Source organism: Myotis yumanensis, unplaced genomic scaffold (genome assembly GCF_028538775.1).
Source record: "Myotis yumanensis isolate MYYU_CA2020_CCGP unplaced genomic scaffold, mMyoYum1.0.hap1 SCAF_1, whole genome shotgun sequence".
NCBI lineage: Eukaryota > Metazoa > Chordata > Mammalia > Chiroptera > Vespertilionidae > Myotis > Myotis yumanensis.
Genome location: NW_027223752.1, coordinates 178,079,643 through 178,101,732, shown reverse-complemented (window position 1 = coordinate 178,101,732; position 22,090 = coordinate 178,079,643). Strand labels below are relative to the sequence as shown.

General features: G+C 35.4%; 1 protein-coding gene and 1 non-coding gene across 4 annotated transcripts in view; one reads left to right on the top strand and one right to left on the bottom strand.

Moving 5' to 3' along the window:
- GRID2 (glutamate ionotropic receptor delta type subunit 2) overlaps nt 1-22,090 on the top strand; it is a 1,396,175-nt gene that overhangs the window by 483,926 nt on the left and 890,159 nt on the right. The gene's annotated exons all lie outside the window — the stretch shown is intronic.
- On the bottom strand, nt 17,311-17,436 carry LOC139001421 (small nucleolar RNA SNORA51). The gene has a single exon (XR_011470009.1). It is a non-coding gene; the product is annotated as a small nucleolar RNA SNORA51 (small nucleolar RNA).

Below are 22,090 nucleotides of genomic sequence, written 5' to 3'. Positions count from 1 at the left end.
ACGAATAGACCTTTAATAATTTGAAAATCAACCAATTAATTAATTATCATTTTAAAAACTTCAGGCATAAAGGGGAAAAATAAGCTTTAATTATATCTGAACATATGAATTCAATATGAAAGAAGAATTAAGTGAGTACTGTGCAATATTTATCAGTGTTAATCTGTTCTGCAGGAGTTAGGACTGAAATCCTCCCTTACAGGGACTCAAGCATGCAACTGACTTTCAGCCATTGCTTGTTAATGTCACAAGACAATGAACTAAGGAATTCAATCAGAGCCCAATAGGTAACTGAGCTTAAATACGAGAATAAAATAAAATTATATGTTCTTTACTTTTAAAATTGAAAATCGTTTTACATGAAGAAAAATTCAAAGGATGATTTTTGTTAATTTTTGTTGTTGTTTCCTTTCATTTTATTCGCCTAGAATTTCTTTAGAGAACTCATGATTGTAGGCTGTAGACAGGATTTCAAGTCAGTCCAACTCCCCAAACTGTGACTATCCCCATTCTCTGATAGTGTTATGTTACCTTTTTCCCAAAGCAAATCAAGATGAAGTGGAAAAACAGGGATGAAAACAAATGTTTCTGGTGAATAATTGCAATACTATTGAGAACCTCTTACACTTGGTTATTTATTAACTAGAGGCCCAGTGCACAAAATTTGTGCACTCGGGTGGGGGGGGTCCCTCAGCCCAGACTGCACCCTCTGGCTGTCTGGGAGCCCTCAGGGGATGTTCAACTGATGACTTAGTGCTGCCATGGAGGCAGGAGAGGCTCCCGCCACTGCCGCTGTGCTCGCCAGCTGTGAGTCTGGTTTCTGGCTGAGTGGCGCTCCCCCTGTGGGAGGGCACTGACCACAGGGGGCAGCTCCTGCATTTAGCGTCTGACCCCTAGTGCTCAGTGCGCATCCTAGTGACCAGTAGTTCCAGCGTCAGGCCGAAACCGGCTCTCCGACATCCCCCGAGGGGTCCCAGATTGTGAGAGGGCAGAGGCCATGCCAAGGGACCCCAGTGGTGCACAATCGGGGCTAGGGAGAGACATGGGAGGTTGGCCAGCTGGGGAAGGACCGTGGGAGGGCTCCAGGGTGTGTCCAGCCCATCTTTCTCAGTCCTGATTGGCCGGACCCCAGCAACAAGCTAACCTACCGGTCGGAGTGTCTGCCCCCTGGTGGTCAGTGCACATCATAGCGAGTGGTTGAGTGGCCTTAGCATATCATTAGCATATTATGCTTTGATTGGTTGAACGGCTGACTGGCTGACCAGACACTTAGCATATTAGGCTTTTATTATATAGGATTGCTCTTTGAAGAGATCATTTGCTTTCCTATAAAGTTGATGCAAAAGCTTAATCTGTTTTACCTTAAGTATCTTCAAGAGAGAATTTAAACTATAAACATTTCAGATCCTAATATTGTTCTCAGGGAGTAACTTTCCCTAACTTCCTGACTAGTTTAGATTTCAACTACAACATTAATTTTAACTTTCATTTTCACAAAGGACCAATAATGAGTGTTTATCATCACCTGATTTTATCTATTGCTGTAGCTTAAGGCAGCTGAAATTTGAAATTTTGTCATGGCCCTAGCAGGTGGACCAAAGGTTCAATTCCAGGTTCAATTCGGGTCAAGGGCAAGTACCGGCCTAGGCCCTGGTCAGGGTGTGTGCAGGAGGCAACCAATCTATGTATCAATCTTTCTCTCTGTCTTTCCCTCTCTCTTCCACTCTCTCTAAAAAAATAAAAAATTCAATAGAAAAATATCCTCAGGTGAGGATTAACAAAAGAAAAAAACACACAAATTTTGTCATTTAACTCTATCTTATTGAAAGTACTTTTTCCATTCCAATATATTTTAAATGTTTTTTTGTTTTGTTTTGGTGGGTTTTTTTTTATAAGGATTAGTACAAATATATTCTAATCTGTTAATATGTCAGTTTGGACCACTTTATCCATTGAGATCTTTATCTAATTTTTCTTTATTGCCTTCCTTCTTTCTCTTTTTTTCTTTTTTTTTCTCAACAGAAAAAACTCATTCAGTCACTCACTCACTCACTCACTCTACCATCACAATGTTAAATAATACCCCAAGCTCTCTACCTATGTACTATTCAACTATAAACAAATAATCAGTTTTTCTGTGTCCTTTTCTTTCATTGTGTCATAACCTCCTCTAGATTCTGCTTATATTTCTTTTACCTTTTACGTTCAAATCTAGAAGCTATGCACTTCATCAATCAAATTATACACTGAACTACACAGGGCTTTGAAAGTCCCCATGAGATAGGAAGAATTGGTGCAGTATATACAACTGAACACAATTGTCTGCAACTTTTTTCTGACCCTATAATTGATTTGCTTTACAACAGAGGTTAAAGTAGAAATTATGTATTTCTGATTTTCCCTGTGTTTTACTGAGATAGAATTGACATTTAATATTGTGTTAGTCTTAGAGAAATACAACATAATGATTTCATGCATGTATACTGTATATTGTAAAATGATTACCACAATGAGTTTATCCAACATCCCTCACCTCACATTGTTACACTTTTTATTTTCTGATGACATCTTCTAAGATCTACTCTCTCAGCAACTTCTAAATATACACTGCAGTGTTGTTAGCTCTAGTCATCATGTTATACAGCCCGGTATCTTAGTTATCTTATAACTAGAAGTGTGTACCTTTTGATCACCTTCATCCATTTTGCCCACCCTTCTCCCTCTCTTTGGCAACCACCTATCTATACTTTCTGTGAGTCTGGTGTTTTGGGATTCCACATTAAAGTGACATCATAGGGTTTTTGTCTGTCTGACTTATTTCACTTAGCGTAATACCTCAAGGTACATCCATGTTGTCACAAATGGCAAGAATAATATTCCATCGTACATCTACCCACATTTTCTTTAATTATCTATTGATGAACACCAGGGTTTGTTTTGTGCTTGCCTATTGTAAATAGTGCTGCAGTGTACAGGGGGAGGCATGTATCTTTTTGAGATGGTGATTTTTATTTCCTTCAGATTCACACCCAGAGGGAGAGCATGAAGATGACAGTTGCCAGCCTTCCCAGACTCTGGAGAAGATCGCAGCCACCCCTTATATGGGAGTTCAATTAGAAACCTGATCCACAGCTGCAGCTTTTTTAAAAATATATTTTTATTGCTTTCAGAGAGAATGGGAGAGGGGGAGAGAGAGGGAGAGAGAGAAAAACAGCAATGATGAAAGAGAATCATTGATCAGCTGCCTCCTGCAGGCCCCACACTAGGGATAGAACCCACAACCCAGGTATGTGCCCAGGTCAGGAATTGAACAGTGATCTCCAGGTCCACAGGTCGAAGCTCAACCACCAAGCCACTGCAGACCTGCCAGGCCAGGCTGAAACATTTAACATGTGCAAATAGACCTCTATCAAGAAGAGACTGGGCAGTTCAATCCTCTGTCTCTGAGCTGAGCCCTAAGGGGAATAGCTGGTTAATCAGTTAACTTCCACAGTATTTTGAATTTGATTCAAAAAGGTCCACCTCTTGTGTGTATAGATCCTTATGGTGTACAAATGGTTAAGAACTATTTCTGTGTTTTCTAAAGTACCCCAGGGGCCTGTGAATGCAAAGCCCATTTGCAGTGAGAGCCCATTGATCAAGGAGTGCATCCCCTTGTGTTCCCCAGGCTGGGAGCCAGCAGCAATCTGGAGGAGGGCAGAGGAAAAGCAAGAAGAGGGAACCTGTGGCCTCCCTGTCCTTGGAGCAGACTGCAGTCAGCCACTAGATGTGTATTAAGTTAGAAGCCTGACCCTCAGGCTGCAGCTTTTAAAACATTCAAATAGGCCTCCTTCGGGGAAAGACTGGGCAGTTCAGCCCACTGCCTGTGTGCTGAGCACTCAAGGGTAGGCTGGACTCTCTGTGAATCCTGAGAGTTCTGTAAGAACTGTTCATGTTGTTATTTGTTACTAGAGGGCTGATGCACGAAATTCAGTCAAGGGGCTCGACCCTCGTGAGCCCTGGCTTCATCTGGAAGGTCATCCAGAAAGATGTCCAGAAGGTGGTTCAGTTGTCCAGTCTAATTAGCATATTACGCTTTTATTATTATAGATATTATTATGGGTCTCATGAAAGCAAGCCTTGTCGTCTTTGAGAGCTTCGTGTTTTGGGGCCATTCTTCAGGCAGAAAACTTGAAAGTTGGGCTGTGGATATTGGGTCTAAGCCCTTCACTCTTCAGGGAGAGGTTAGGAGTTGCGAGTTCCTTTTTGATTTCATGTCCCAGCACCAGGGATAGGATTTATGGTGAGATTGTGGCTCAGTCTCTCCTACCCCGTTCCATGTGGTTTCGCGTTGTCTTTTTTTTCCTATTTACCTATGTGTAGGAGCCACTCAGCTAGTTGCTGGATTTCTTCCACTGGGCGTTCTTCTCTATGTAGCTATAAATGTGGTGTGTCCTCCAGAGGAGGTGTGTGCAGGAGCCTTCTTCACTGCCATTTTGAACAGGAACCCTTTCTGTTCCATCCTTGTAAATAAATAATAGGACAGGATCCTGCTTATAGAAATAGAAGATTGCCTTGCTTAGACAGTCTGAAATACCTGCTAAACTCTTGTTAGAGTTAGTATGCAAATAACATTATATTTTAGATGTTTTTATTAATAGGAAAGGAGTACTGGGAACAACCCTGCTTCACAAGTAGTGAGATGGAGTAGCAGAATTAATGTGTTGTTGAAGTATTTTATAAAACAAAATTTTGATGTGATGTGTTAACATGTATAGGATCATAAGCCATTATATTTTTTAAAAAGCTTTTAAAATATTGTTTCAGATTTTTTTTTTAAAAAAAGAAGAGGTGATTTAAAGAATGTGACTAGATAGGATGCAAGGAATCAGTTTCATATACATTTCTTGAAAATAGCTATTCGTGTCATTTATATATTGTTCTTTTAAAAGTTCATGTGCCGATTATATTTTCAGTTTTTTGATTATGTGCAGGTGAGATTCTAAGAACAGGTATCATTTACTAAGAATTAGTGTCATCTGGGGAAGGTGATGGCTTAGGAATAATCCTTTGAAAGGGTTTGGACTCAATTATTTTTACTTAAATGACTTAGTTTGGACATATTTGGCAAGGTGGAGTTTTATTTTAGAAGCAAGGTGAGATTTTTCATCTTTAGTTCTAGTCTTGAAATAGTCTGCCAGATTGATGGAGCCTCATTTAGGGCTCATCAGGAACTGTGAACACTGCAGTACGGTTTGATTATCATGTTAAATATCAAGCAACACAGACAAGAATACCATTAAGCCAGGTGTGGTTTATGCATGCATTAAATAAAATATACTTTATTCAAAATTTAAGATAATCTGTTTTGCACCAAAAGCATGTTAAGTAGGTCTTAGAAAACAAAAACACACACAAAAAAGAAAGCAAAAACATAAAGAATATATAATTGTAAATGATTTTAGTACATTATTTTTACTAAAGAGGCATCAGTTACAATCTTAAAGATACGTCAATATTGAATACTAAGTGGGTTTCCCATTTTTCTTATGTCAAATGCCTAAGCTGTATTGGGAGTTTCAAGTTAGAAAAATGCTTTGTTAAATAAAAATAAGACACTGTATTTGTGGGGAGACTTCTGAGATCCTTTACCATGCTGTTACACCTGTGTCCAAGAAGGATCACCAAGAAGAAAATCTACATTTGACCAGAGAATCTTTAAATTTGAAATAGCTCACTCCATGATTATTTTTGGAGAAAAGTTCTTAAGAATCACTAATCCTTGGATTACTGCTTCCATTTTACAATTATATCATACCTTTACTCCTTTGTTATATTTAAAATAAATAATTGCATATATGATCATTCTAAAGAGTAATATAAACCTATATGGTACTGTTCTGATGGTCTATCTATGCCCTATTATCATCATCACCCTTGCTGGTTCCTTGTGCCAGTCCCCAGGCATGGTATCTAAAATCTCCTGCGTGGTGGTCAAAAGAGAAAGCCTGGCAGCATGCTGTCTGGGTGGCTCCAAAACTTTAGATAGACCCACAGGGCAGGTTTTCTCCTCCCAACTCAAGTTACCTCATTTCTGGGTTTTCTCTTCCCACTTATGTACCTGGTAAATAGAACAAGCAAGATTTGCATACGTCTGTGTATTTTGTTGCTTTTACTTATTCATAAATTGTGTATTTTGTTTTGTTCTTATTTTTTGATTCATAAAAGACCCTAGAACCAGCAAGTCGGAGAAGTTCTCTTGAGAGTTTAGCTTCTAACACGTGTATGGAAGTCATGTTCTTCTTTTTTATCATTTCACTTCCAAGCTCTTCAAATCATCTTCTTCCTAGTTGGTATCTACTAGATTCTGATGGGGTCTGCCTTTAATTGCATGATGTTTTTCCTTTTACAGGGCCATAATCAGGTAGGGTTTCTGTGGATAGAGCCACTAAGAGTGGGGTGTAGTCAGGGCAGTTTTAAGTAGGTCTTTAACTGTACATTACATTTCCCCTGCATCGTTTGGCTACTCTTATCACTGAATAAAAGAAAATATGGACTAAAGCTTTCCAAAGGTTTATATCTCTGTTAAGTGCACATTAAATGCAACCATTCCTGCTCCCCACTAAAATCTGATTCTGTACTCAACATCTAGCTGACCTGCACATTTTCAATTTTCTTTTCTTTTTTTTAATTTTAGAGAGGAAGGGAGAGGGAGAGAAAGAAACATCAATGATGAGAGAGAATCATTGATTGGCTGCCTCCTACACGCCCCACACTGGGGATCCAGCCCACAACCCCAGCATGTGCCCTGACCATGAATCAAACCGTGACCTTCTGGTTCATAGGTTGATGCTCAACCACTGAGCCACACCAGCTAAGCAACAACTAATGCCCAATGTAGGGCATGATCAACTTTCTAACTTATTGTCTTTATTCCTTCTGTCCTCCTGTACATCATGTTTTCCTATTGACTGATACACACACTATTTCTATCCATCTATTTCCCTGTGCTTCTCACAAAGAATAGTGCATAGTAAACACTTTTATACAGGCTTATTGAATGAATAAACCAATCAATGTCTAAATGAATGAATTTGATAGCATCTATGGAACCTAGAGTTTCAAGGAATGTGATGCAGCCTTTAGAGTGTATGATGAACCATCCAGGATAACTTACTTTTAAAGAAGGAGTTATATGGGTAGAACTATGTTATTTCCTCTTCAATTATGAATAACATCAGACTTTCTTCAAGAATAATTATTTTAATTGTTCTGGTAATACCTTTGAGTGCATTTTCTCCGTATTTTATTAACAATAATCACCTTTATTTTCGTAGTTTTATAAGTTGCCCCTACTGATTTCATAGACTTGATAAGATAACCATCTGTATGTTATATAATGTATCACTGTATTGTATACCTGTATTGTAGAGATTGTTCATAAGACATAAGTAGATTCTGGAATTGGATTCCTATAGCAAACTCACACTAATTTGGTGGTTGTTTGACCATGTAAAATTGCTGAGAAAAATTTTAAATTTCAAGCATAGTATAACTAACCCATTTTAAGATGAGCTTATATTCTTTGTGACCCCCAATTTCTGATAGTCAACTTTTAAAAATCTGAAGTGTAATTTGAAAATAAAACAAAGTAAAAACCATATTACACTTAAAAAAATAACATTGTAGAAAGAAATTATGCATAGTTATTATCTTTATGTTATCTACAAAATTTATGTGTCTTCATTAATGTGAAAAAGGAATCTTTCAAATTGTACTTCTATTTTGTTTTCCTTCACATTTAATTAAAGGGCAGAGGGAAGAGTTAACACCTTGTAGGATCCTATAGAGATGCTATGTGCATTTAGAGCCTTTGCATTTTATGATTCCATTGTATGCTCTATCTAGATTATAGAATCTCTGCATTTTATAAAACACTCTTAAAATGCAACAGAGAGAAACAACAAATACAGGAGCTCTAGAATATAATTTATCTTGACACCTACACTGTGCTCTTAATGTATTGCTGAAGAACTGAGTTGGGATAAGAACACTCTCCACAAAGCACTTTTTCTCATATTAAAAGAAAACAAAAACACTAATTTAAAAAAACATACCCATCCATATGTGCATTGTAGCATTGTTTGCAGTACCCTAGATATACAAGCAAACTGAGTGTCTATCAACACACAAAGGGACAAAGAAGGAGTGGTACATATATATATAATGGAATATTACTTGGCCATAAAAAGAATGCAATCTTGCTATCTACAACAACATGGATGGACCTTGAGGGTATTATGCTACGTAAAATAAGGCAGAAAGAAAAAGACAAATATCATCTGATTTCACTTATACATGGAACCTAAGAAAGAAAAATAAAAGAGAACAACAAAACAGAAACAAATTCATAGATACAGAGAACATTTTAATGGTTGCCAGATGCGAGGTGGTTGAGAGGATGAGTGAAAAGGGGGAAGGAATTAAGAAATACAAATTCATAGTTACAGATAGTCATTGGGCTGTAAAGTATAGCATAGGTTATGTCTAATCACTGTGCTGTACACCTAAAACTAATATAATGCTGTATGTCAACTGTAATTAAAAAATGGAAATATATATTTAAAAAAAGAATTTGTATAATGTATATTTGTGGATTTATGACATTTTTATTATCTAAGCTTAAACATAACTATACTTCTAGTCACAAAACTGATTTACTTAACATTTATTGCCATATAAGATACTTATATCAATTTTAGTCACGGCTTTATATTGAATAAAAGTAAGAAGTAGGAAAGTCCATGAAAACAATAGTTTTAAATATATAAAACATATTGCTTACTTATACCTTGACATTGAGTTTGAGATGAAAATGTTTTTTATAAAAAAAATATAGCTCTAGAAAAGTATTGGGAAGGCGTTTTAATGTTAGCTATAAAAACTTTCTGGTACTCAAAAATGTATAATATTTTGACTTTAAAACCTTTTTTTTCAAATTTGTGATTCAGAAACTCATATTGAATGTACTTATTAGGGATGCAACATCTTAGGATGGACTGAGGAGCTGAAAAAATTTGGGGGGGGGGGCGGGTGATGTATTGAACTGTGGATTTAGTAAGAACTTAATTTTTCAACAAATTATTTGACTAGTTTTGAAGCTCATGCTCTTTTGGGTCTGGCTAGCCAACTAAGACTGGGGTTTAAATAAACATATATCTGCTGGCAATCATTATGCTAAACATTGACTTGCTTAGAAATGTAATTAAGAATGAGTGTACTATACTGCCAGTGAGATTATGGTGATATTCCCAGAGAGGAAACCAACCAAACCTCTCCTTTGGTAAATAAGTTTGTAATTTTACACACCATTTAATTATTTGTATTAGTCCAGGTGCATAAAAGTTATGCAGAAAAAGAGAATGCATATATTTAGCATATTAGAACTAACTTTAAAAATATAATATTCTTATGATAGTGTTTTGATCAACTATTTTCATATGAATTTTTATGATTCAAATATTTTATAACATTTTTCTCTTGTACCTTTTATCTAGCTCTTGTCAGCCATATCGTAGGCCATATGTTGTTTATAATGCAAATAAATCAAAATTTCTTACCTAGCATGTCATTAGGAAAGAAAATAATGAAAATTCATATTCCTTGGTATATATTATCTGCATAAAAGCTGAGATATATACATTTTAAGGGTCAATGTTATTATTTTGAAAATGCTCAAAATTTAATAAAATTGACTCTTAAAATGTAATCTCCATTTTTATTCAGATCATATATACAATGAAGTATGTTCATTGCCACTTTAGAATCAAAGCCAGATTGCTTTACTGCACTTTAATTCAATGCAAGCAACCAGTATGAGCATACAGAGTCTTCATCATTCCCTTTAAGAAAATATATTATTTATCTCATTGAAGTAAACTTCTAGATATAGAAAAGTTTTCAACAAAAGTCACTTTGACCATTTAAGTGGTAAAATTTATCTCTTCTGTTTATGTGCATCTCAGGAAATACAGTCACCCTGTTAAAGAAGTTAAAGAAACAGAAGTAATTAATAGCATCACACATTCATTTCAAATCTAAAAATCAGTACCTATTATGTGCCAGGCACTGTATGAAACACTAAATATATATAATGAGTAAGACATTAAACATTATTTCCAGACTCTGACAGCAAACTAAATAAAGTACAGAGAGAAGTTCTGGGTGAACCACAAGGCTGTTTAATATTCTCTGAATGAAAAATGTGAAGTGTGTGTGTTTTGGAAAGGAAAGGGATAAGTTGCCATTCTGGTTGACACCCAGGACTGAACAAACAAACAAAAGATTAGTGAATGTAGTGCTAGGTGACAGCAGCCTATTTTCTATTTCATTAAGTGAGGTAAATAGAAAGGAAAGATGTACAGTTGTCCTAAAGTAAATGCAGTGTAAGCTGCAATGTTTTACAGCCCGAATCTGGGACGAGCATGCCTAGCTAAAAGAGATTTTTACATCAGAGGAATAAAAGTCACAATTATCAAGCGTGCAGAGTACAGAGCCCACTTCATGAGTCATACTTGCAGATATAATGATTTCCAGTTGCAGATATATGTAATGCAAAAATGGCCCTTAAACTCAGGGCAGTTCTGTCCTGTGTGTGTTTTTTTTTTTAATAGTGCATTAAAATATCTGAGCATTCCCATCATTTTGCCCTTCCAAATTATACCTCTTAACATTGTATTTTGCAACACAAACACACATTTTTTATTATATTAGAATAAGCAAACATGATCATAAGAGTTTTGTTGTTCCTTACAATCTATTGTGTTAAAAGACATGAGGAATTTGTTCAAAAGTTATTGATGTTGTTTTGAGATATTCTTCTGTTTAAAAGTTGTCCTTAAAGACATGTATTTCTTATTGTATTAGAGATTCATAATGCAAGCTCTCTGATTATGTAGTGGTAATAAGAAATGTATTTTCTCTAAAATACATTGTGGCAGCTCATTCTTCATTCACAGTGCTAGGGTGAGAGATGCTAGGGAGCAAATATTAGCTATCACATCCATTAATACACTTAAATTGGCAGCTCATGACCCTGAAACTGGAGAAATTAATAAGAAAGAAATGAAAATAATTTAAAATGATTAATAAAGTAGCCAGTTTTTGAACAGTTGCAGTTTTTAAGATCTAACATCACTTAAACATGAAATTCACAGGATAGAGCTTGCCAAATGATGTCTTTTTTTAAGTATTAATGTATTAGATTAATTAATTAAATAATTCAATTTATATTAAACTCAATAAATGCTAATATAAGTAATTATTTTTTTCCAAACAAAATGTAAGGAGTGGTATTGTTTCACATTTTAGTAAATTTCTTTTAACATCTTATTTTAACTAAAGTATAGTTGACATAAAATATCATGTGCATTACAGGTGTACAGCATAGTGATTTGACATTTATATACCTTATGAAGTGACCACCTTGATAAGTCTAGTAACCATCTTGCAACATATAATATTATTATGATATTGATTATATTGCATATCCTGTATTTTATACCCCTGTGACTTATTTATTTAATAAGTAGAACTTTTCATCTCTCAATGATCTGTTCTTTTACAGTAAAAACTATGAATTATTACAGATTTTTAAAGTTTTTGATTTGACAAATCAAAAGTAATTTCATTTGTTAAAGAGAACAACAATTTGCTACCTGATATAAACTATTTAGCAGAAAGCAAAACAGTACCTACAGCATTTTATTTACAGCAAACAAATATATGAATTTCAAATGAAGAAAAGATGAGAGAAATTCATTCATTTTATTGCCTGAAAAAGAATAATAATTAAAAGTATCAATATACTTTGAAAGTAATGAAGGGGACATAACTATGAATGCTTTTTTAATTTGAACTACTTTTATTAACATAAAATTAATGTATAGTGTGAATGCTATGTCACAGTAAAAGTCTAAATGTGGACCCCTTTCTTCGTATTACCCCCACTTTATTCATCTTTATATTCCATAGAGTTTAAAACAGTGACTACCACAGTGTATGCTCAGTAATCAAAAAGGAAACAAATCACAGCTGGAAGGAGAAATAAAGCTGACCATCTCCTCCTTGTTGCTCACTTTTTCAGAACTCTTTTTTTCTTTGTTTATTGGAGTATAACCTTTTCATTAAGAAGCACCATGGAAGAGAGGAAGGACCTGAATTAACAGAAATTCTGAGCCCTCGTGCTATCTTTGGTCCTTTCTAGCCACTGAATATTAGACAAACCAGTGAACATCCCTGAGCCTAGGTCTTCACCTGCAAATGACGGAATTGGAATAGAATGGTCCCCTAAACTATGCTTCTTTGATGTTGTAACACAGTATGCTGGCCCAAGTGGAAATATTTTCCTCTTAATCCTTAAAGTGTGACAAATTTATGTCTTATTATTTTGTTGGGTTTAGAGAGATAATTCAGTATTACTGTTTAAAATATTTCCCACTGTGCCACACCTAGCACAGGTGAAAGAAATTAAGACAGACAGCAGTAGCACTATAAGACTTCATCACATACTCTGCTTAATTATAGAAGTCAGAACATGAGAATGAGATTTATGATGATAAGTTGAAATGCAGATAATATGTTTCAGGATAATGTAGAATTGATGATGTTTTATTTCAGAATCTGAAGTCTCTCTGTTCTGCATAAGACGATGGTAACATAAATCTAAATGGGAAAATGGATCCTCCAGTCTTCCCACCATTAAGGTTAATGCTGATCCAAGCAAGAATCTAAATTTGATGAGTAATTATTTTTAGTGTGAACACCAAAAAAAATTAATGACTAGATACTAAAATAAGCTTCTTAAATTAAAATTAATATCCGCACGACAATTTATAAAAATTGTGGCCTATATACAATGTTTTCATAAAACACATATTCTTTTCTACATGGTGGAGAAATATGGACTGAAGTTCATTCATAGCTATTTGATCAAACAGTGTCAATTCACACATCAATATAAATCTAGAGGAAGGTGTCCTTTACTATGTGTCATCTCTTTTTAAAAAATTGTTTTTTCAGTAATTGGATGGTTATTTATTAATTTTCAGTGTCTAGAGATGATATGTTGAAGTTTCTAGATGGTGATTTATTGTTTGAATTTATATAAAATGAGGACAGAATAAACCAAGTAGGATCAAATTTTACAAGGTAGAGAACTATGAACTATGTAAGTATAGTTGCTGAGGAAAAAGATTGGCAATGTTTCAAGTGAGGAATATCAAATTGGTTAGAGAAATCTTAGGTTTCCTTAACAGAAATATAGATTTTAGACAAAAACAGGTAATATTCCTGTTCGACACTTATTGATCAGACTTCATGCTTAGTATTAATTATGGAGAGTATGTTCAATAAAATAATAATTGAACTGAAATTCATTCAGTTAATTAATTAAGTTGTTGGAAGTTCTCAAAACCATGTATAGTTTAGTACTTTGCCAGGGCTGACCAGCAGACCCTGAGTTATGGATGAATGGATTAGTCTCACACAATGTTTGCTGTGAAAGAGAGGGCTAAGGGACTGCCTGACTAAAGGAACCAGACAGCCTTGATCACCTGCCTTGTTAGGCTTTTATTGTAACAGCAGTTTGAGATAGTTTATCTTTAAGATACAATCAGCAGGGTAAGTAATCTTGAGAAGACACATGTGTTTTTAGTGTCCTTTAAACAAGGACACCCAAAGATTAAGCATAAGGATTCCAGTAAACACCTGGAGGTCTGCACATGCACAGACTTATTTGGAAAGGTCAAGGAATAATCAGGGCACAGCCTTTGGCACGCCCCTAAGTCAAAATTCTGATAAGCAGGGTGTGCAGCCTTTCGCACGCTTCACTTTTCTCAGAATGTCCTCCATACAAACTTTCCAACCAAGTCTCATGCTTCCCCACAGTATTCAACATTACTCAACCATTTATTTCCCTTCTGGCAAGCATGATTCTCTTTTCCTCCTGGAAATTGAGATGACTTTCACTCTCGTCCTTGATTTTAGGGTGAGGTTGACTCTAAAGTCTGCTCTGGGAACATGGTGGAGAAAAACTTGAAAAAAATTAAGCTCAGCATAGGTGTACTCTGCTATCATAATTATTGTTTATGGCCAGTGTCTATTCTGTTAATTGATGGCAATGTCTATTCTAACAGACAGAATTATCCCATATATAATAAAATATTATATAACTGTCCACAGTGCCACATTGATTAATTTCATGATTAATGAGAATTAGGCTGAAGACATTTTCTCTTTTCCACCTCACTCAGAGATGTGAAGACACAAGACTGGAAAATATATTAATATTAAAATGGGAAAATGAAAATATGTGAATCCAATATGTGGTAGGTGAGACATGTTTGGAAATGAAAACACACACACACACACACACACACACACACACACACACACACAAGTTCCTAATGACACTATTTGAGCCCTTGGATCATACCAAGCCTGAAGATAGTGGGTCTACTTCAGTTCTTGGTTAAAAAAAAATAGTTAAGTTTTATCTAAGCCAAACCAAAAGAATGGAAACTTATTCATCATGTAGGAAACAAACAATCTCACAAAACAAAACCAGAGGATGTTACTTGTAAGACAGAATGGGAAACAAGTTATTTATGTATGATTGATCTGTTGTCAGACTTATCTTCGTTATTGAAAGTATCAAAGGGTACACAAGGATAGAAGTTCTAGGTAGACAGATTTGGGATCAGTTAAAGGGAGACCATCTTTGCAATTGAAGTTATGAAATAATAAATAATTTTCTGTGGCAAAAAGTACTAAAAGTAAGTCTGATTATAAAGAATATTGTATTGGGTTGAAGGATTCCAATAACTATTGCTAAAATCTTAAGATTTATTGATTAATTACTGAGCTAGACATTGTATCAGGTACTTTATATTCTTTGTCTGCAAAGTCAGGACTATAATTAAATGACGAAACTGGGGATCAATGAAGTTGAGTAGCTTTCCCAAGGAAGTAACCTTAGGAAGAAGTCTAGGAAATAGCAATGATGAGAATAAATCCCAGTGTATTCTGACTGGTTTTACAACTTTGTTATCTCTCTAACATTCTAACAATGCCTAGATTTTTATTGATATAAAGCAATTATGAAACCTTGTATTTTACCAACATGTTAGCAATGATTTACATAAAAAGAAAAATGAACTAATTTAGTCCAAAAATGAATTATTTGATTTATGGACATTAAGGTGTTATGGAAATTCTGAAAATACACTGAAAGAACTTTCACATGTAAAGTCTATGATGACCAGCCCTAGCTGGATTGGCTCAGTGGATAGGGCATCGGCAAGCAGACTGAACGGTCCCTGGTTTGATTCAAGTCAAGAGCACATGCCCAGGTTGCAGGCTTGATCCCCAGTAGGGGGTGTGCAGGAGGCAGCCAATCAATGATTCTTTCTCATCATTGATTTTTCTATCTCTCTCTTCCTCTCTAAAATAAATAAAAATATATTTTAAAAAATAAAAAATAAAAAAAATAAAGTCCATGATGACCAAAAGATGCCATATCTGCATGAGCAAAATTGAACTGAGAGGCTTATATGAAGCTCCATAAATGCTAAAAGAAAAAGGTCAAACCACATTTATTCATAAAAATGAAAATAAATATGCTATAATTTTTTTAAAAAAATAACAGAATTTCCAGGAAATATGAATTCAAGGACTAAATAGCCACACATTCTTCTAAGAGTTGTAGTCAACACTAATGATTTGGGACTTGAGGTAATATGGATACATGGAAGAGAAAGTCCTTGCTGCAAATGAGGTCCTGACAGAAACTATACAAAGGAATTGAAGTTGATAATTCTATTTCTAATTCATTGCCTCTCAGCGCATCTCTGAAAAAGAAGAAAATATCACCTCTGGTTCATTTAAAAATTTTATATTAGTGCAGGTATTCTGGTAACATGGTTATATAAGGGTCATTATAAGACCTCTATTGTTTAAAATCATTATATTTTATAATATGAGAAATATTATGTATTTTCTATTGAAGGACTGATATAATTAAGAAAGCACTTTGCTGGATCTAACTGCTAACTTATATTCATTTTTGTCATAATAATTTCTCAGTTCTTTAAAAACTGTCTAAAAGTAGATTCATTATGTGGTTTATTAGATTGAATTTTGTGATCAAACAGACCCGGTTTTTAATGATCACCCTGCTATCTGATGGGTGAATTTCTTAATCTTTGCAAGTCTCTGTTTTCCCATCTGTTAATGGGGCTTATGATAATGTTTACCTACTTCAGAGATTATTATTGGATTAAAAAAATATAGTTTGAACCTTTTCTGTCTATCCACAAGGTGTTGAATAGACAATAGAAGGTTCCCTGCTCTTTCTCTCCAAACTCTCCCCCTGCTTCTCTGACTTCCTCAAAGTTAATCTTAAGATTAATGAAAAACATCTATCTCCTTAACACAAATCAGATTTTAGACCTATGTTTTGATGTATAAGCTATTGTCAATCTCCTGAAGTGTATATTTCTGGGAAAGGGAAGAGATTGCATAATAAAAATATTAAGAATGAATGGGAGTCCATTTTTAAATCAAACTCTACTTCCTCTTTTTATCACCCCATTTTATTTCAGAATCTATCCATGCTTCTTTCAGCATGAGTCATATTACCTGGTGCCATGGCTTCTCTTAGTTGTATTGCAGAATAGTTTTCATGCATAAAGTCTGTCACTGCCAAATTTGAACTTGGAGAATTAGTTCTTCCCTAATTTGGGGAAAGTTACTTAGTGTTTAACTACCCTGGAAACATATTACCTCCTAGGTATAGAGAGCCTGGGAGCTGTTGCTGGAACACAATGAAAAAAGGAAATGAAATCAAACCTCATTAGCTCAGACCCTAGATGTTTTGTAAGCAGCTAGCAGTTTCCTTGAAATGGGAAACTGGGGAAAAGGCCACAAATAAATTAAGTAATTATCCTCCTAAGATCACATAGTGATAGAGAGCAGCAGTCATAATCACAACCTAAGAAGATTTAGGATGCCAGAATTTTGGCTAAGCAAGCAGATATACTTTTCTAGTTTCAGAAGAGCTTTACAAGTACAGAGCTACATTTTCTCTTGGTTTTTGTATCCTTTGCACCTAAAAACTGAATAGATCAGAAGAATAAATTGTGTAGATCATACATATCAAGCCCCAAAATAATTGAGCTCACTTACTTATTTTTTATATATGTTATGTTATGTTATGTTATGTTATGTTATGTTATGTTATGTTATGTTATAAAGTTCTTTACTTTTGTTAATCCATGCCCCCACCCCATTCACAACACATACCAGGCAAAGGGTCCTATATATGGGGTGGGTTCACTCTGCCTCTTCTTTCTGTACAGTTAGTGTAAAAACACAGCCTGTGGGAAGTACCAGGAGGCCTATTTTTCATATATTTCAGTTATTACCCATTGATTAAATATGTTGAGTATACACAGGATAAGTCAGTGCCCTGGCATCATGAAAAAAAATCAGCTCAGCAATAAATAAAAAGATACAGATCCATTATCTTTCCCCCTTACCCAACAAAATGGGAACATAAACTTTTAATTCCTGAAAATTTTAAATTACCAGAAAAACAAAGGAATAAAGTTGCACTCTTTTTTTTTTTTTTCACCATGTATGGTATCCAGCTATGTGAAAGACTTGAAACCAAAAACATTGTTTTACCAATGTTTTCTAACAGCAGCAAACATTGAAATACAATTTTATATTGTTTTAATGATAGAAGATCTCACATGTCACCACCAGACATATACTACTGTATATGCTTATATCTTCAAAGTCTATTTTTGATTAGCTTAAAACCCTGAGCTGTTAAATGTAGAATAAAGCTTCTGTGAACTTCCACTGCTCTGCAGCAAGGGAAAACAACTTTTAATTGGATTGGAGAGGGAAAGAGAAAAAGAAGATGGCTTTTAAAAGTTGGGTTGTTCAGATTAGAAACATTCTGGATGCTTCAGCGAAATTGCCAACCTTCTGAGATTCAGCTATAACTATTATTACTAATGTTATGCTTTCAGTGTACAGTAAATTAGATCTTGATCATACTATGGGCCAAATACTATCCTTTGATACTCATGTGTAACTCTTAACAGGTTTCAGTGGGAGATGTGCATGGTAACTTGCAAACAGTTTTGACATTTTTCTACTCTAAATCTAATACAGTGAAGGCATTGGGAAGAAATATGTGGGACAATTTTAATAGTAATGATAGCTTCAGTTTATTTAGCACTTTGCCAGTTACAGGGTTTTATACCACGTATCATTTCATTATATCTGTATAATAAGCTATATTTGGTTGTATATATAAAAATGCACTAACTAAAGAGTCTTCAAAAATCAAAATTTAAAGTAAGTGTCAGAGAACAACGACTGTTTAAATTTTTTTGTTAATCCTCACCCAAGGATAATTTTCCATTGATTTTTAGAGAGGGTGGAAGGGAGAGGGAGAGACAGAGAGAAAGAATGTGAGAAAGACAAATCACTTGGTTGCCTCCCGCACTTGCCCTGACCCAGGGCAGGAATTGAGCCTCCAACCCAGGTACAAGCACTTGACTAGAATAGAACTTGGGACCCTCCAGTTCGAAGGACAATGTCTATCCACTGAGCCAAACCAGCTAGGGCTGACTGTTTAAATTTATGTTTAACACGGCAGCATGTTGAAAAGAATAAAATTGTGAATTTGATTATGTCAAATAATCAAATGTATTAATTCTAATAACAAGAGTAGTTTATTCTCTATAAAATCTGTAGAAACTATTATAATTATAGAGTAATTAATTTTATTTTACATTTTTCTCACTTTTTAAAACCTCCCATGTCTTGTTTTTCTTTTTCTTTCTCTTTATTGCTCAGTTGCATAATTTTATTTGTTCTTAATTTTACAGTTTAGTTTAGTTTCTGTTTTAATTTTCTGGTTCATCGTCTAGGAAAGTATTCACCAGGATATAAGCTTCCAACAAGAGATATTCTGAGGCAGCATCCTGAGTCATTGTCACGGGTGGTTGAATTTCTGAGAATACTTCAACGTACAAACTAGGCTAAACCCCATGCTTTCTAGCTACCAATTAGGATTCCATGTTTTCCAAGTACCCGTAAGGATGCATTTAGAAGTGGAATTGTCAGATTCATTACATGTTTCTTTGTTTCTGTATTTGTTTATTTATTTATTTATTTATTTATACAAAGGGACAGACTACTGTGATCTTCAGACCAAAAATAAAAACACAAGGAAAAAAATTGCAGGTGCTATTGTGCAAAATGTAAGCTATGTATGGAATATTTGGTAAAGAGAATCCTATATAATAAAAGCCTATTATGCTAAGTGTCCAGTCATCTATTCAACCAATCAAAGCGTAATATGCTAATGATATGCTAAGGCCACTCAACTGCTTGCTATGACGTGCACTGACTACCAGGGGGCAGACGCTCAGCTTGCTGCTGGGGTTGGCCCATCAGGACTGAGTGAGATGGGCCAGACATGCCCTAGAGCCCTCCTGTGGTCCCTCCCTGGCCCGATCGTGCACTGGTGAGGTCCCTAGGCTTGGCCTGCACCTCTTGCAATCTGGGACTCCTTGGGGGATGATGGAGAGCCGGTTTCAGCCCGATCCCCCAGGCCACTCCCCTTGGGAGGGTGCCAGTCGCAGGGCTCACAGCTGACAAGTGCTGCTGTGGCAGCGCCAGCCTCTCCTGATCGGGACTGATTGGGCACAAGCCCACAGCAGGCCCAGTGGGGCCAAGATGAGCGGGAGCAGCAGGTAGAAGCTGCAGGGGGCGTTGGACTGTGGGTTTCGGCCCGATCCCCACAAGCTACACGTGCACAAATTTGTGCACTGGGCCTCTAGTTCATTAATATTTATTAAGCAAAATATTTATTGAGGTCATATTATTGTGTCTGAAGTGGTGCTAGGTGCTGGGAATATATGTGTAAACAATAACAACAAAAAACAAGAATAATAACTACCTTTGTGGAGGAGCATGGAAATCAGTGATAATAGCAAAATATAATGAATAACTGAATTTTATAGTCTGATAGAAGATGATAAATGCTTGGTACAAAGAGTACTGTGTCAGACAGATCAGAACATGTGGGAGAGGGGATTACAGTTAGCCTTAATGAGGTAGGTGTATTTGAACAAAGACTTTAAGGAGGTGAGGGGATTAGTCAAGAAGCTACCTGGGAAAGGAATGTTTTAGAGATGGGGTGCCAAAGACCTAAATTTGGAAATATGCCCAATGACTTTCTGGACCAGCTGAAGTTCAAGTGTTTGGAGAAGAGTAAACCAGTAAGAAAGTAAGAGGAGGGGAGGTCAGAAAGTGACAGCTGGGAGTAGAACAGGATAATAGGTCATTATCAACTTTAATTCTGCTGTAGCTGGGAAGCTCTAACAGATTTTGAGCAGAGGAGTGACACAAAATTACTTTTAATCAGGACAATCTCATTGCTCTGTTGAGAATAGACTCCAGGAAACCAAGAGCAGGGGCAAATACTTAACATTTTTAAAGAATGAAAGGAAGATTGAAATAAGAGGATAGATTTAGGAAGATACTTTGGGGGTTCTTAACTTTATACAAAATTATAAAGTAGTTAAAATTAACTGCAATATTCCAAGATTTTCTTTTACCTCCCCTCTGTACTTTCTCTTTGTTAAATTTGATCACAAAAACGGTCCTATAACCAGACATTGAGGAAAGGTGTCTATTGCCCTTTTAATGATTTACCTACATTTTAACATTACCTACATTTAACAGATTTTCAATGATTACACTGCAAGCCTTAAAAAGCATGGGGATCTATTTTTGGTTGGAGAAGAAATGTGGGTAGACCTGTGGCCAACATCAGTCGATTCTGAGTCTAGATTTTCCATAAATGCTTCTCTTAACCAGAAAATCAAATATAAAAATTAAAAACTGACACTATTTTTTATTTGAAGCAAATGGCTGACTTTAATTTCTCTACAAATGTTCATTGAATTGTTATAGTGAAGCAATTAAGTGCCAGGCAAGAATCAAGGCCCTAGTAATAACATTTGAATGAGACACTGCACCTCCTTCTCAGAGTACTCAGAGTATGGATCAAGAACAATTGCAGGGTAGTGGTGAAAGATCTACTGAAGAAAAAAGTGCCTATGTCTATGACAGCTCATCCGATAATCCTTCTTCTAACATTCTTTCATGGAGGACCTGTGCCTAACATACTTGATCCACAATTTCCCTAACATCCTTTCAAATGTCCATGCCTTCAATTACATCCCTATTGTCCCTCCTGCAGACTCTTAAAATGATTATTAATTGGATTTTCTCTCTTAGTCTCTACCTGCTCTGATGTGTTCAAATTAGGTTTACAGTATACCTGTGATCATACCAAACACATGTCAAATGAATGATTAATAATAAAATAACAACAGAAGATTTCTATTTACTATATTATTGGTTATAACCTGCTTTGTCTGATATTCATTGTCTTTTGTGACCTGATTCTAACCTATTCTTTTAGCTACATCTTTTAAGAAGAAAAAAATACACACACACACACACACACACACACATATTTCCTCTGCTGAAATGAACTCATTCTCCCCTTCATCTACAAATGTCCTACCATCCTTCAAGGCTATAAAATCATCTGCCTTATAAAATCTTCCTTCAAATATATCTTTTCTTCATAAAATCCAGGATGGCAGTGTCTGTGGTTTCATCAATTTTGGTTTCCAGAATTACTCTATGGACTCAAATAAATATATAATCAATTAAATTGAATATAACATTACTATACTGCCTTAACATTTTTCAAAAATTTTACATACTATTTTTATTAATTTTCTATAGTCACTTTAAGTTTCAGTGCATTACTTTATAATTCAGCGGTTCTCAACCTGTGGGTTGCGACCCCAGAAAATACATCCTGCATATCAGATATTTACATTACGATTCATAACAGTAGCAAAATTACAGTTATGAAGTAGCAACAAAAATAATTTTATGGTTGGGGGTCACCCCAACATGAGGAACTGTATTAAAGGGTCGCAGCATT